Genomic DNA, 12,261 nt, shown 5'->3' on the forward strand with positions numbered 1-12,261 from the left:
CGTCGGTTGTCTTGCTCTGGTGGGCCTTTTGATCCATGTGATGACACATGTCGTGCTCTGATTCATCAAACTTTTGTGCCTCGGATCATGACCTGTCGTCTAGCTCCAATTTAAGCTCAATTTTACCTGCATGCATTCTCAAACCAACAGTTGTGGAATTCTCATATTTACCTGCAGCATTCTCAAACCAATAAATAATCCTAAGCTACCATAAATTCCGCTTTAATGTATGGTTTTTAGGCCGGAGTTGACGTTCAAAACGGGTCGAATTAGACTGCCAACAAGATCCCCCACACTTAGCCCTTTGCTCGTCCCGAGTAAAGGTTAATATTAAGGTAGAAAAGATCTTTTTTTGGATAAGACAACCTGCGCAAAGGATATTCAATGCTTTACCTTTATTTGTGAACCTTTGGATTTCTTCCTCGCCGTTTTGGATTGTTGAAGATTGGAACAATCTTGATCCAAGCACCTCCCACATTTTGCTGCAAGTTTGGAATTTTTGCAAGTTTTACTCAAATTAAAATTATTCATGGACTTACCCTTGTATAGAATTTCTCAAAGTCTGAAAGGATTTTGATCACACGATGTCGTAGCCTAGGGGGGGTGAATAGGCGTTTCTTCAAATTTCAGCACTTAACCCCTGCTGACTCTGCTTGGACCGGTCAGACCGGTCGGAACAGGCAGACAGGTCACAGCAAGGATTAATCCCCTTCTCGAGCTTGAACCTATATGAAACTTGGAGTGTAGCTTTTACAGAGTATTTTCATCAATATAATTAGCTGCCTACACACAAGTAGAACACAACCAAGTAGATCGAGCGGAAGCACAATTCAAACTCAAAGACTATAAATGCAAGGTAAGTAAATCAAACCGAAATGAAGATGATGCAAAGGAGACACAGTGATTTGTTTTATCGAAGTTCGGATTCACCCCGTGCACCCACGTGTGAATCCTACTCTCAGTTGAGGAAGCTTATAGTGACCCCAAGGTCAAGCTATCTCCTCTCTCCACTATATGATTATGCGCCCACTTGGCACACGATCGTTGCTGCAACATACTTGCCGCTGCTCACCACAACCTTGGGAGCTAGCCGGCGACGCCTAGCTGTCTAGGAGCCAATTCTCCAAGAGTAACGAATGCTTCAATTGAGTTGGCCGACGCAACCGCAAGTGCTCAAAAGCTAGGGCTCAATCTCTCTTGCTCAAATGACTCTTAAGGAATGGATTCACTCAACCCAACTCAAGGATTCAATCTGAATCAAGCAACACTCACAAAGAGATGTTGGGGAGGACTCTCCAAGTGCTCACAAAGCTCTCAAATGTGTTCTGAGTGGAATGGCATCAGCACCCACGAATGGGTGAAGTCATGGGGTATAAATACCCCTCTCACAAAAACTAGCCGTTGCCCCTGTCAGTGTTAGATCGGTCGGACCGGTCCCCTAGACCGGTCAGACTAGTCGGTTTGAAAAACTAGCCGTTAGATGCTTTGACTGCTCAGACCGGTCAGACCGGTCCCCTGGACCGGTAAGACCGGTCCCTCACTGGTTTTGCAGTTAGCTCTTTCTTTGGCTATTCTCTTTAGGGACTATTTTGAGCACTTTTGGTATTATCTAAAGCCACTGATGTTGCATCCCTCTTGATAGTACGGCATACCTATACTCAAGTGCATAAATAAAATATATAATTTTCACGATTACTTGAGCTTCTTCATATTTTGATCATGCCGACCTTTCTTCGATCAATCTGTGAGGGCATCAACATCTTCATTCTTTGAGCACGCCCGCTTTGAGCTAGTGACTTTGAATCTTCAATTTGCATAGGAATGAATTCCAACATTGATTCACAAGTCACCTCTTTCTCTTGAATAATGATACTCTTCAACATAGAGCTCTCCATGACTCTAGGATCTCCGGCCTTTGACCCGTATCGGTTTCTTTGCTCCTCCAAGCCTTCGCTTGCGTAGCCTATTGAAACACGCCTCTCGGTCCTCTACCTTTATCCAAGCCGTCCATCTTGAACTCATGTTGATTTGTGTCATGCATGGAATCTTCTTTATCAATTCGAATTCTCAACTCAATCACATATGCAAACTTTCTATTTTGAGACGTTATCTTTGCATAAACTCATGTCTCATTCTCTTTTGTCTTGATTGCTTCTTTTGTTAGCAACCATTTATCACAAGTGACAAGTTCTTCCATATTTGAGACTATGCATAAGCATATCACATCTCATTCGCAAGACCTTTACTTGTCATTTTGAATCCCATCATAAGTCTAACAAACCTTAACAAATATTATAGCCTTTATATCAACCATGAATACCTTGCTCTATTTTTCCTTTTCTTGTTTTGCTTGTCACATATACATTATTCCAATGGGATAAACACACTTGCTTGCAACACATGAGCTCTCTTGTTTAATACCAATTCCTTAATTAAATTCTTGCTCATATTCTCATGCAAACAAGTTAGTCTTTTAATCGTGTTGTCAATCAATACTCCAAAACCCACTAGGAGCCTAGATGCTTTCAATTTCCTCTTTTTTGGTGATTGATGACAACTCGATTACAGCTTACAAAAGATACTCAATAAATTTTTTGAATTCTCAGATTTAGTTGGATCTCCCCCTCAATATGTGCACATGAATGGAATTCATCACAAGTTGGCCTCACATGCCAAATTGCACATATTGAGCACAAATGAGACTCCCCCTAAATCTCAGCATCCGTGGGGTGCGACAGGTGTGTGTGAACATCATAAATAAACCCGTGATGCAATATGACATGTAATCCAAACAATTTAGCAACTAAGCAGTGCTGCTGCCACAGACCGATCAGACCGGTCGCAGGGACCGGTCAGACCGGTCCACACCAACCAGCACGCCACATGGCTTAGACCGGTCAGAGACAGCCAGCATAGCCCAAGGCTGAAACAAAAAACATCACATCATACAAACATTTCACACTATCATAAATATTTCTTATGCTTTTAAAACATGATAAATACACCAAGTAGCACACAATAAAAATGTCTCAAGTCCACAAGTCCTTAATTAGATAGAGATGGATATGTTTTTATAAGATGAGACAAGAATATCCAAAGCACATCCGAATGTGTTAACCATCCATATCATGATGTCCATAACACAAACACATCCATATGTGATAAACATCCATCCATCATCCATACATGATAAGATCTAGATAATACAAGATGATGATCACAACACATCACTCCTACTCAACACACAGCACACACACATACTAAGATCTCTCAGCTTTAATCTCATCTTCTCTCCCCCTTTGTCATCCATCAACAAAAGGCGCACAAGAGGAGAATAGTGTGCTACCGTCTGAAACTCACTGTCCACCCGAAGAGAAGCCACCGGAACTACCCGGATAATCAAAGAACGAGTCACTCCAGCTGGCCACTGTCGCCTCAATAGAGTCAGGAGCTGGAGAAGGTGAAGGTGTTGTCCCTGCATATCCCGTATTTGGTGAAGATAGAGTCCCTCCAAGCCCAAAGTGAAGTGGAGGTGGTGCAGAAGCTATAGGAAATGTCGTCGACTATCCTGGAACTGTCGACGAACTGATGTGTTTCCCAAACTGAGCTGCTGCACTGAACGGTGGAATCTGCCCCATGAAACTAGAAGTGAACGGCGGGGGCCATGAGTACGATCATGCAAACTGAGATCCCACAAACTGTCCTGCGAACATCTGTGGGTCTGTAGCAAAAAGTTGTGGACCTGGACGGAACTGAGGTACAAAGTGTGGCGGAGGTCCGTGAGGAAACTGGTGAGCTGAAGAAGAACCACCTGGCTGACTCTCCTACTCAAAGAACATTCTCTCGCCCAGGTAGTCATACTACCCAAAGTCCATCCCCTGGAAGCTCTCAATCATCTGCTCAACTAAGGGTATCACAGCTGCCTCGGGCTCTGGAGAGATAGGCGAGAGCGGTGGCTGGAGCTGCAAAGCAGTGTGCATCCTCTTCTGGTTATCTCTCAGTTTCTTGTTATTTTTCCTCTCCCTCTCCTGATTAACCAGAATATCTCTCTGGTTCTTGATCATGCCTGCAAAGGTCCTGAACATCCGTCTGAAGGAAGAGGAAGATCTGCGAGGAGGGGATGCATCTCTCCCCTCGTAAGGCACATAGCCTCCAGCTGGGTCCTGCTGCTGAGGCACATCCTCAGCGTGCTGCTGTGCATCTGCATCCTGATCAGGCTGGTGACCCTGCTCATCCTCATCATCCTCCTGAGCCTCATCATATCTGCCAGCTGAGGGAACTCTCACATGCTTAGGATGTTTAATCCTAAGCGGCTCATGCTTCACATCCATCCCGAAGTTCCTCCTAGTAACCTTCAGTATCACTCTCATAATGTACGGTGCATAACCACAAGTCTTCAAGGGAGTCTCAGAAATATGCTTGATCTCCTCCCAAATGAAGTCACCGACACTGAAGTCACTGCCTCTGGGATCTGGCTGCATCTTGCTCATCAAATTCTTGGCATGCGCTGAGATATCACTAGGATTCCCATCCCGGGGTGTGAGTGTCTTCCTGAACAGCCTGTTCAGGATGGAGTAGTATGTGTACAACCCCGTGACCTTGCCTGCATTGCCAACCCTATCCCTTGGATACATGAATCTCACCTGATTAGCTATCAAGGGTAGGTCAAAGTGAATCTTAGGATGATTCACGTCCTGAGCATCAAGTCTCAAGTACTGACAGAAAGAGGTGTAGGAACGCTGATAGCGGTGTCCCTCTATCATCCAGTAGATAGTCCTCTCATTGTCATTATGTGCATCATGCCCAAAATAGACTGTGGCATAGAACTAGGCTATCACCTCCTTGTTCCAATCATGCTGGAACCCCATGATGTCCTTGATGTGTATGTCCTGACACATCTGAGCCACCTCATTACAAATCTCATTTTGCAAATTTTCCATATGAGTCCAATCAACCCACTGAGCCTCTGAGGCAATCCCTGCCTTGGCTAGAATGACAGACTGATAGAAATTCTGCTGAAAGCGTGTATGGAATCTGTAGTCAACTGTGTCCTTTGGGACATCCAAAGGACTCTGTCGCCTCAGCAAACGTGCAGCCGCTGTCATCACGGTGTTGTAGTAACTGACTAACTCTACACCGGCCTACCTGATAGGTATCTGAATAGCTGGGGTCACTAGAGGACCCTCCAAGTCTGAGCTGCCAACTGCACTCTCCTCTGACCCATCATCACTATCATCATCACCACCATCATCTCCAGCATCCTCATCCATATCATCTGCATCTGCATCTGTCTTAGTATCCTCTGCAGTATCACGAGGATCTCTCAAGTAGGGCTCATCCTCCTCTGTGTCATTGACAAACGACTCATCAAGGTCCATCAGCTGAGCATCTGTCCAAGCCCTTCTAGGCCTCAACTCTCGCTGACTAGTAGCTGCTGCAAGAGACTGTGAAGCTGAGACCACAGCTGCTGCCTCGGTACCACCACTGCTCGAGGCACCTCCAGCTACTCGTGCATCTCGATCCTCATTGAGTTTGCTTCTCTTCTCATGATTTCTCACGTATCGATTCATGATTTCCAACCTGAGATAGGAAGTATTTAAGCTAGGATTAGATCATGAGAAGCAAATATAAAGATCTGGATAGAAATAGATTAAAATACACTAGATTGGTGTTCTGTCAGCCACAGACCGGTCAGACCGGTCCCTGATAGGGATAGGAGTAGGGCTCGGATTTGATGATCATTTTTCAGAAATATTGCTAGATAAAGATTATGATAAGTATGAATAACATCTAGGATCCCATGGGAACAGATGAAGGCTTTTGGCTGAGGTTTTTTGTTCTGGCAAGACCGACCGGTCTGACCGCTCGGGCGGACCGATCAGACCGGTCGGGTCGCCGCCCGGACTCTAGATTATGATTCTGATCAATGTGCTTCTTGAAACTTGCTGATCTCTTAGAGGGTGATTCCTAGGCTTAGCAGGAACTACTTGACCAAAGGAATTGAAAAGTTATGCGCGGAGCTAAGAGATCGGGTGATTTGAGCATGTGATACCTTGGGAGTGAGATGAACTCGTGGAGAACTTCAAAATCGACCGCACCAACGGCCAATCCGCCCCTTCTAGCCCCAATGCACATGATGAAACAATCAAATTGAGGGCTAGAACTCCAAATCTCCAATGGAGTGGAAGATGGAGAGGAGAGGCGGCGCACGGGTGAAAAGAAGAAAGGGTCGGTGGCAAAATTGTGGAAGGAGTGAAGATTTTGACTGTTTTACCCCGGGGCGGGGTAAATGGGAGTTGCTGGGTTGGACCGGTCAGACCGGTCAGGCAGACCGGTCGGCCCCAGACAGCTGGAAAGTGTGCCTTCCGGTGGTTCCCGGATCATCCGGAGGGAGGAACCTCGGATCATTCGGACCAAGGCCGGATCATCCGGACTTACACAGTATTGAAAAACACTGTTTGGCCGGATAATCCGGGGTAACTCAGGATGATCCGACCCTGTGCAGAAAGATTGTGCAAGAGTGTTTTGTGAGTGATAATTCCTTGAAACAAATGGTTAAGCACTTCCAAAATTTCATATTTTTCTGACCTTATGTGCTAACCATGAAAAGAGATAGCAAGAATAGAATTAACTTAAGGAGCATTTTGATAATGAACAATTTCTGAACATGAGCTCCTTGTTACTTCCAAGGAAGATAGGATGTTTCCAATATATAACCAGTCCTTGGATGAGAGAAGTGATATGGATAAAGATCTATGGACTTGAGAAAATCTCACCACTTGTGACCAGCCATCAAGCAATCAATAAGAACAATAGTCACAAGTGGCTTGGTACGGTCATGAAGACCAATGATCCAAATATTATCAAATTGACATACAACCTATCATGCTAGTTGAGTTTTTCAAAAATTCTATCCTACAAAACTCATAGCATGCAACAAGTCAAGCTATCACCACACTAGAGAGTTTAGCACAAACCTTACACAATTTTACTCAAGATTGACACTTAGTCACAATTAGGAAGGTTTTAGCTAAATATCTAGGTGACATGATTTCTTGAACTTGATGCACACAAATGCACACACTAGCATGACAATATGGCCTAGATGCTCAAAGGTAAAACATAATGAGTAGAAAACATACCTTTGCCTTTTAGCCACTTAAACTTGTGCATAAGTAATTTAGAAACAACACTAGCTCTCAAAGATGAGATATAGTGTTCAATGTAGCACAAGTACTCATGATTATGCTTAGTCAATCAATATTTGATCCATGAGAAGAATGATCTCACATTGGATCTTCATTCTTTGAGCACGCCCGCTTTGAGCTAGTGACTTTGAATCTAAAATTTGCATAGGAATGAATTCCAACATTGATTCACAAGTCACCTCTTTCTCTTGAATAATGATACTCTTCAACATGGAGCTCTCTATGACTCTAGGATCTCCGGCCTTTGACCCGTATCGGTTTCTTTGCTCCCCCCAAACCGTCGCTTGCGTAGCCTCTTGAAACACGCCTCTCGGTCCTCTACCTTTATCCAAGCCGTCCATCTTGAACTCATGTTGATTTGTGTCATGCATGGAATCTTCTTTATCAATTCGAATTCTCAACTCAATCACATATGCAAACTTTCTATTTTGAGACGTTATCTTTGCATAAACTCATGTCTCATTCTCTTTTGTCTTGATTGCTTCTTTTGTTAGCAACCATTTATCACAAGTGACAAGTTCTTCCATATTTGAGACTATGCATAAGCATATCACATCTCATTCGCAAGACCTTTACTTGTCATTTTGAATCCCATCATAAGTCTAACAAACCTTAACAAATATTATAGCCTTTATATCAACCATGAATACCTTGCTCTATTTTTCCTTTTCTTGTTTTGCTTGTCACATATACATTATTCCAATGGGATAAACACACTTGCTTGCAACACATGAGCTCTCTTGTTTAATACCAATTCCTTAATTAAATTCCTGCTCATAATCTCATGCAAACAAGTTAGTCCTTTAATCGTGTTGTCAATCAATACTCCAAAACCCACTAGGGGCCTAGATGCTTTCAAAGTCGCTCATCTATATATCCTCACCAGAACTTGCCTTATTTTTCCTACTTAAGAGATGGCTGAAGTGGAGCTCGGTAGGGAAGATGAAGGCACACATTTCCATTACCCCTGTTGGAAAGTCAAAGATCGGATCCAATCCTCAAGGTGGACTTTGCCAAAGCCTTTGATACAGTGGAACACTCTTCTATTCTTCAGATGATAGAGAGCCTGGGCTTCCCACAAAAATGGATCAGATGGGTAAGCATGTTGTTCACGCCGGCAACATTGTCAGTTCTCTTTAATGGAGTTCCTGGGAAGCATTTTAAATGTAAAAGGGTGTCAGGCAGGGTGATCCTTTATCACCTCTTCTATTTGTGCTAGCTGCAGATCTTTTGCAGCACCTCATCAACCAGGCTTATAGGCTGGGCCTGCTACAGGCTCCTTTGCCAATCCTTGACATGGACTTCCCAATAATATAATATGCTGATGACACATTGCTTTTAGTTCAAGCCGATGCCTCTCAACTTTTTTGTCTCAAAGCTCTGTTGAACAGTTTTGCTCAGTCTACAGGACTTCATGTAAATTACAGCAAGCCTGTAATGGTTCCTATAAATGTGGATGAGGACAAGTCCAAACATTTGGCTGCAACTTTTGGATGCTCTCTAGGAACTATGACTTTTACATATTTGGGACTTCCCATGGGATCCACAAAGCCAAAAGTAGAAGACATGTCCCCCCTTATTGTCAAAATTGAAAGAAGATTAAATGCCTCATCTTCCCTGCTCTCCATGTCAGGAAGACTCCAATTGGTTAATTTAGTCATTACTCCCATCACCACCTATGCAATGTGCACTCTGAAACTGCATAAAGGATTAATTGAGCAAATTGATAGGGCAAGAAAGCAGTGCTTGTGGAGAGGGAATGATGCAGAGAAAAAGAGTGGGAACTTGGCATCCTGGTCTATGGTACAGCTACCAAGAATAAAGGGGGGCTAGGGGTTATGAATCTCAGGATCCAAAATGATGCTTTACTTCTCAAACAGCTACACAAGTTCTACACAAAGCAAGACATTCCATGGGTGCAGCTCATATGGCACACTTATTATCAGTAGAAAGTACCTCATGCTGCAAGGGAAATTGGCTCCTTCTGGTGGAAGGATGTATTCAGGCTAAACACTTTATACAAGGGAATTGCAAGATGTGTTCTGGGTGATGGCTCCACAGTGCTCTTCTAGGAAGATTTGTGGTGCCCAGTGATCCTAGCTCAGACATATCCCAACCTTTTTCTGTCTGCTACCAATGCAAAAGCATCAGTACATGACATCATTAATGCCCCTGATCTGGTATCTATTTTCAATTTTCCACTGTCACAACAAGCATATCATGAGCTTGGGGAGTTATAGAATGCAATATCATAAATACATTATGATGAAAATCTTAAGGATGGATAGGTTTTTTCACTGGGGTAATGAAAGATACTCCTCCCAAAAGCTTTATAAGCTGGCATTTGCTGGGATTGAAGCGCCAAGTACCTTCAGTGGATTTCGAAAAGTCAGTGAATTCCACAAATTAAATTCTTTGGTTGGTTAGTGGCAGTGGATAGACTAAACACTAAAGACATTGATCGTCTATTTTTTGCCTGCCCATTTGCAACAAGTTGTTGGAATAGACTTGGTATCCAATGGAACCTAAACTCTGAACTACACCAGCGTCTCGGTCAAGCTCATCAAGTATTTCAGCACAACTTCTTCACAGAAGTCTTTCTGGTGGCAGCATGGGAATTATGGAAGATAAGAAATGCAGTCATTTTTGACAATGCGCAGCCAACGGTACATCTCTGGTCTGTGAAGTTCAGAGATCAGCTTCTCCTTCACCTTTTTCATTTTAATCATGTAACCAAGGACTCAATAACTTCTTGGCTTAACTCTTTGTAATCCTTTGTAGTTAGCTCTTTCTCCCCCCCCCCCATGTAAGTATCTCTTAACCTGTACTAACCTTTAATGAAAAATGAAGTGTTGTGGGGAACCCCACGGGTTTCCTTCAAAAAAAGATCGGATCCAAAGAGATATAATATTTAAGTTTACTTACTGATCAGACCGGTGCCCAAGGTGGATAACAGCCCTTTTTCATGACTGATTCTCTCTCCATCATCATCATTTTTTTTGGGCCATACTTTTTTAGTATGCCATCTTTTTCAATCATTTTTTTTGTCGTACTTCTTTGGTACGCCATATTTTCTCTCTTCCTTACTGTGGGTCATGCTTCTTTGGCATGCCATCTTTCCTCTCTTTTCTCATTGTGGGTCATGCTTCTTTGGCACGCCATCTTTCCTCTCTCTTTTTTCAGATGGAGAGATATTATCAATCTAAAACTTTGGTGCATTTAAAATAAACACTTATGCACAAGAACTGAATCAAAAAAGTAAATTAAACATATCCCCCAAGGGTCTCAAAATTTGATCAATCTCAGAGTAATAGCAAGGTGCATATGGGTAGAATTTATTTGATTCTGGCTCATCATATGGCTCTGGTAGGTATAGGTAAGGGAAAGGACCATGAATTTTTTTTCACATTTTCTTTAAAAACAAATCCCCAAACTCACAAACAAAACATGTTAAGTAACTCAAAATCAGATTATATCACAAAAGACAACAATTTAAACAGTTTGGGGTTCTTATGATATGGTTCACAAATTCGGGTTTAGCAGAGAATAAAATTTATGCATTTGTTTAAACAAGATGAAGAACCCTTTTTATTGGCATGGTTTAAATAGTTTTAAATTTGGAATTTATATCATGTTTAAAGCATGAAAGGGAGAAAACGAGTGAGAGTGCAAACTCGGGGTATGCGCGGCGTGCATGTGACGTTTGGAGGTGATCGCATTGTGTAGGAACGGAACATTGTGGGAATCTCCCCCACACTTGTTTTTTGACTTGCTTATAAAATCACACACAAAGACAAAACAAAAACGTAAAATCGAAGAGACTCTACCGGCATTAACACCGGTGAGCCAACAGTTTATTACGGCTAAAATTTACTCTCACCAAGATATATACTTACTCAATCAAGGCTCAATTCAAGTTGCATCAACATGATGATGTTTTGCAACATGAATCTGATGCCTTGACTTACCTTCCCCTTTGAATTCAGCTCATCGACCCACCCTCTTGGAATGAACTTCCTGCAGGGGTTAGTCCATGCATATACAACCAAAATCTATAAGAGTATTAACTCTAGGCTCATCAATCAAACTTAACTCCATGTCTTGTTTAATTGAAGAAGGCATTTTAACCTAAGCACCATGCTTAATTTAAAAGGCTGATGAACGTATTTTGCAAGACACATTCAAACCAGAGCATACAAGCAAGAAGAAGGATGTATAGAGCATGATTAAGCTTTGTGCAAATAGAGATAAGCATAAGCACGTACCTGGCGATCCTCGTGCGACCTCCCGGAAGGGCTTTGTTTAATGTCGAAAGTAGGACATTTTTTTATAGAGCAAGATGTAATAGCTAACACCATTTCCAAACACGATGATAAGAATTGATACGAGGGAACTTACTTGGGGGTACTCACATATCTTCCCCACACTTGGAGTTTGTATTGCTGGGCAACAAAACTCAAGTGTGTGGAGTTCAAATCTCCTTCCGTAGTTGTTTCCTCACCAAAACATACCAAGTTGTTGTAGTCGGCGCAGCTTACATATCCGTAGGTGTCGCTTATCCATCGTTCTCTTTGATCTCCACCTGAAATGGTTAGCGACCAAGAATACCCAAAGGAAAACACTATCCTAGAACATGCTCTTGCTTTTTATTAAAAAGGAAAGTAAATAAATAATGATCTGAGTTATCTCCCGGCAGTGCTTTGTTTATGGTTGTAAGCTTGACCATGAGAGTTCCTGTAGCTATCATTGGTGATGTGTCGTTGTTTCATCACCAATCGTTGAAGGTAGCTACATGATTAGTGCCGCAGTGCACCCATGAAATCTGCAATGTTTACGATAAACAAATGCATCTACAACCACCATCCTGAAGATTTTGCAAGGAAACACCTCGAGATAATTGCATTTCTCGTGTGTGCAGGGAGCACTAAGCATGCCTGACTTTGGACTAGTATTGAATGAGCATGGTTCTTGTGGTATTTCAAAACTGAAGCTCCCAAGCTCATGTGTGGAATCCTTCTCTTCGGACGCCAGAGTCGGCTCCTTGTACTCCATG

The sequence above is a fragment of the Panicum virgatum genome, chromosome 1N, assembly GCF_016808335.1.
Source record: "Panicum virgatum strain AP13 chromosome 1N, P.virgatum_v5, whole genome shotgun sequence".
In the NCBI taxonomy this organism is placed as follows: domain Eukaryota; kingdom Viridiplantae; phylum Streptophyta; class Magnoliopsida; order Poales; family Poaceae; genus Panicum; species Panicum virgatum.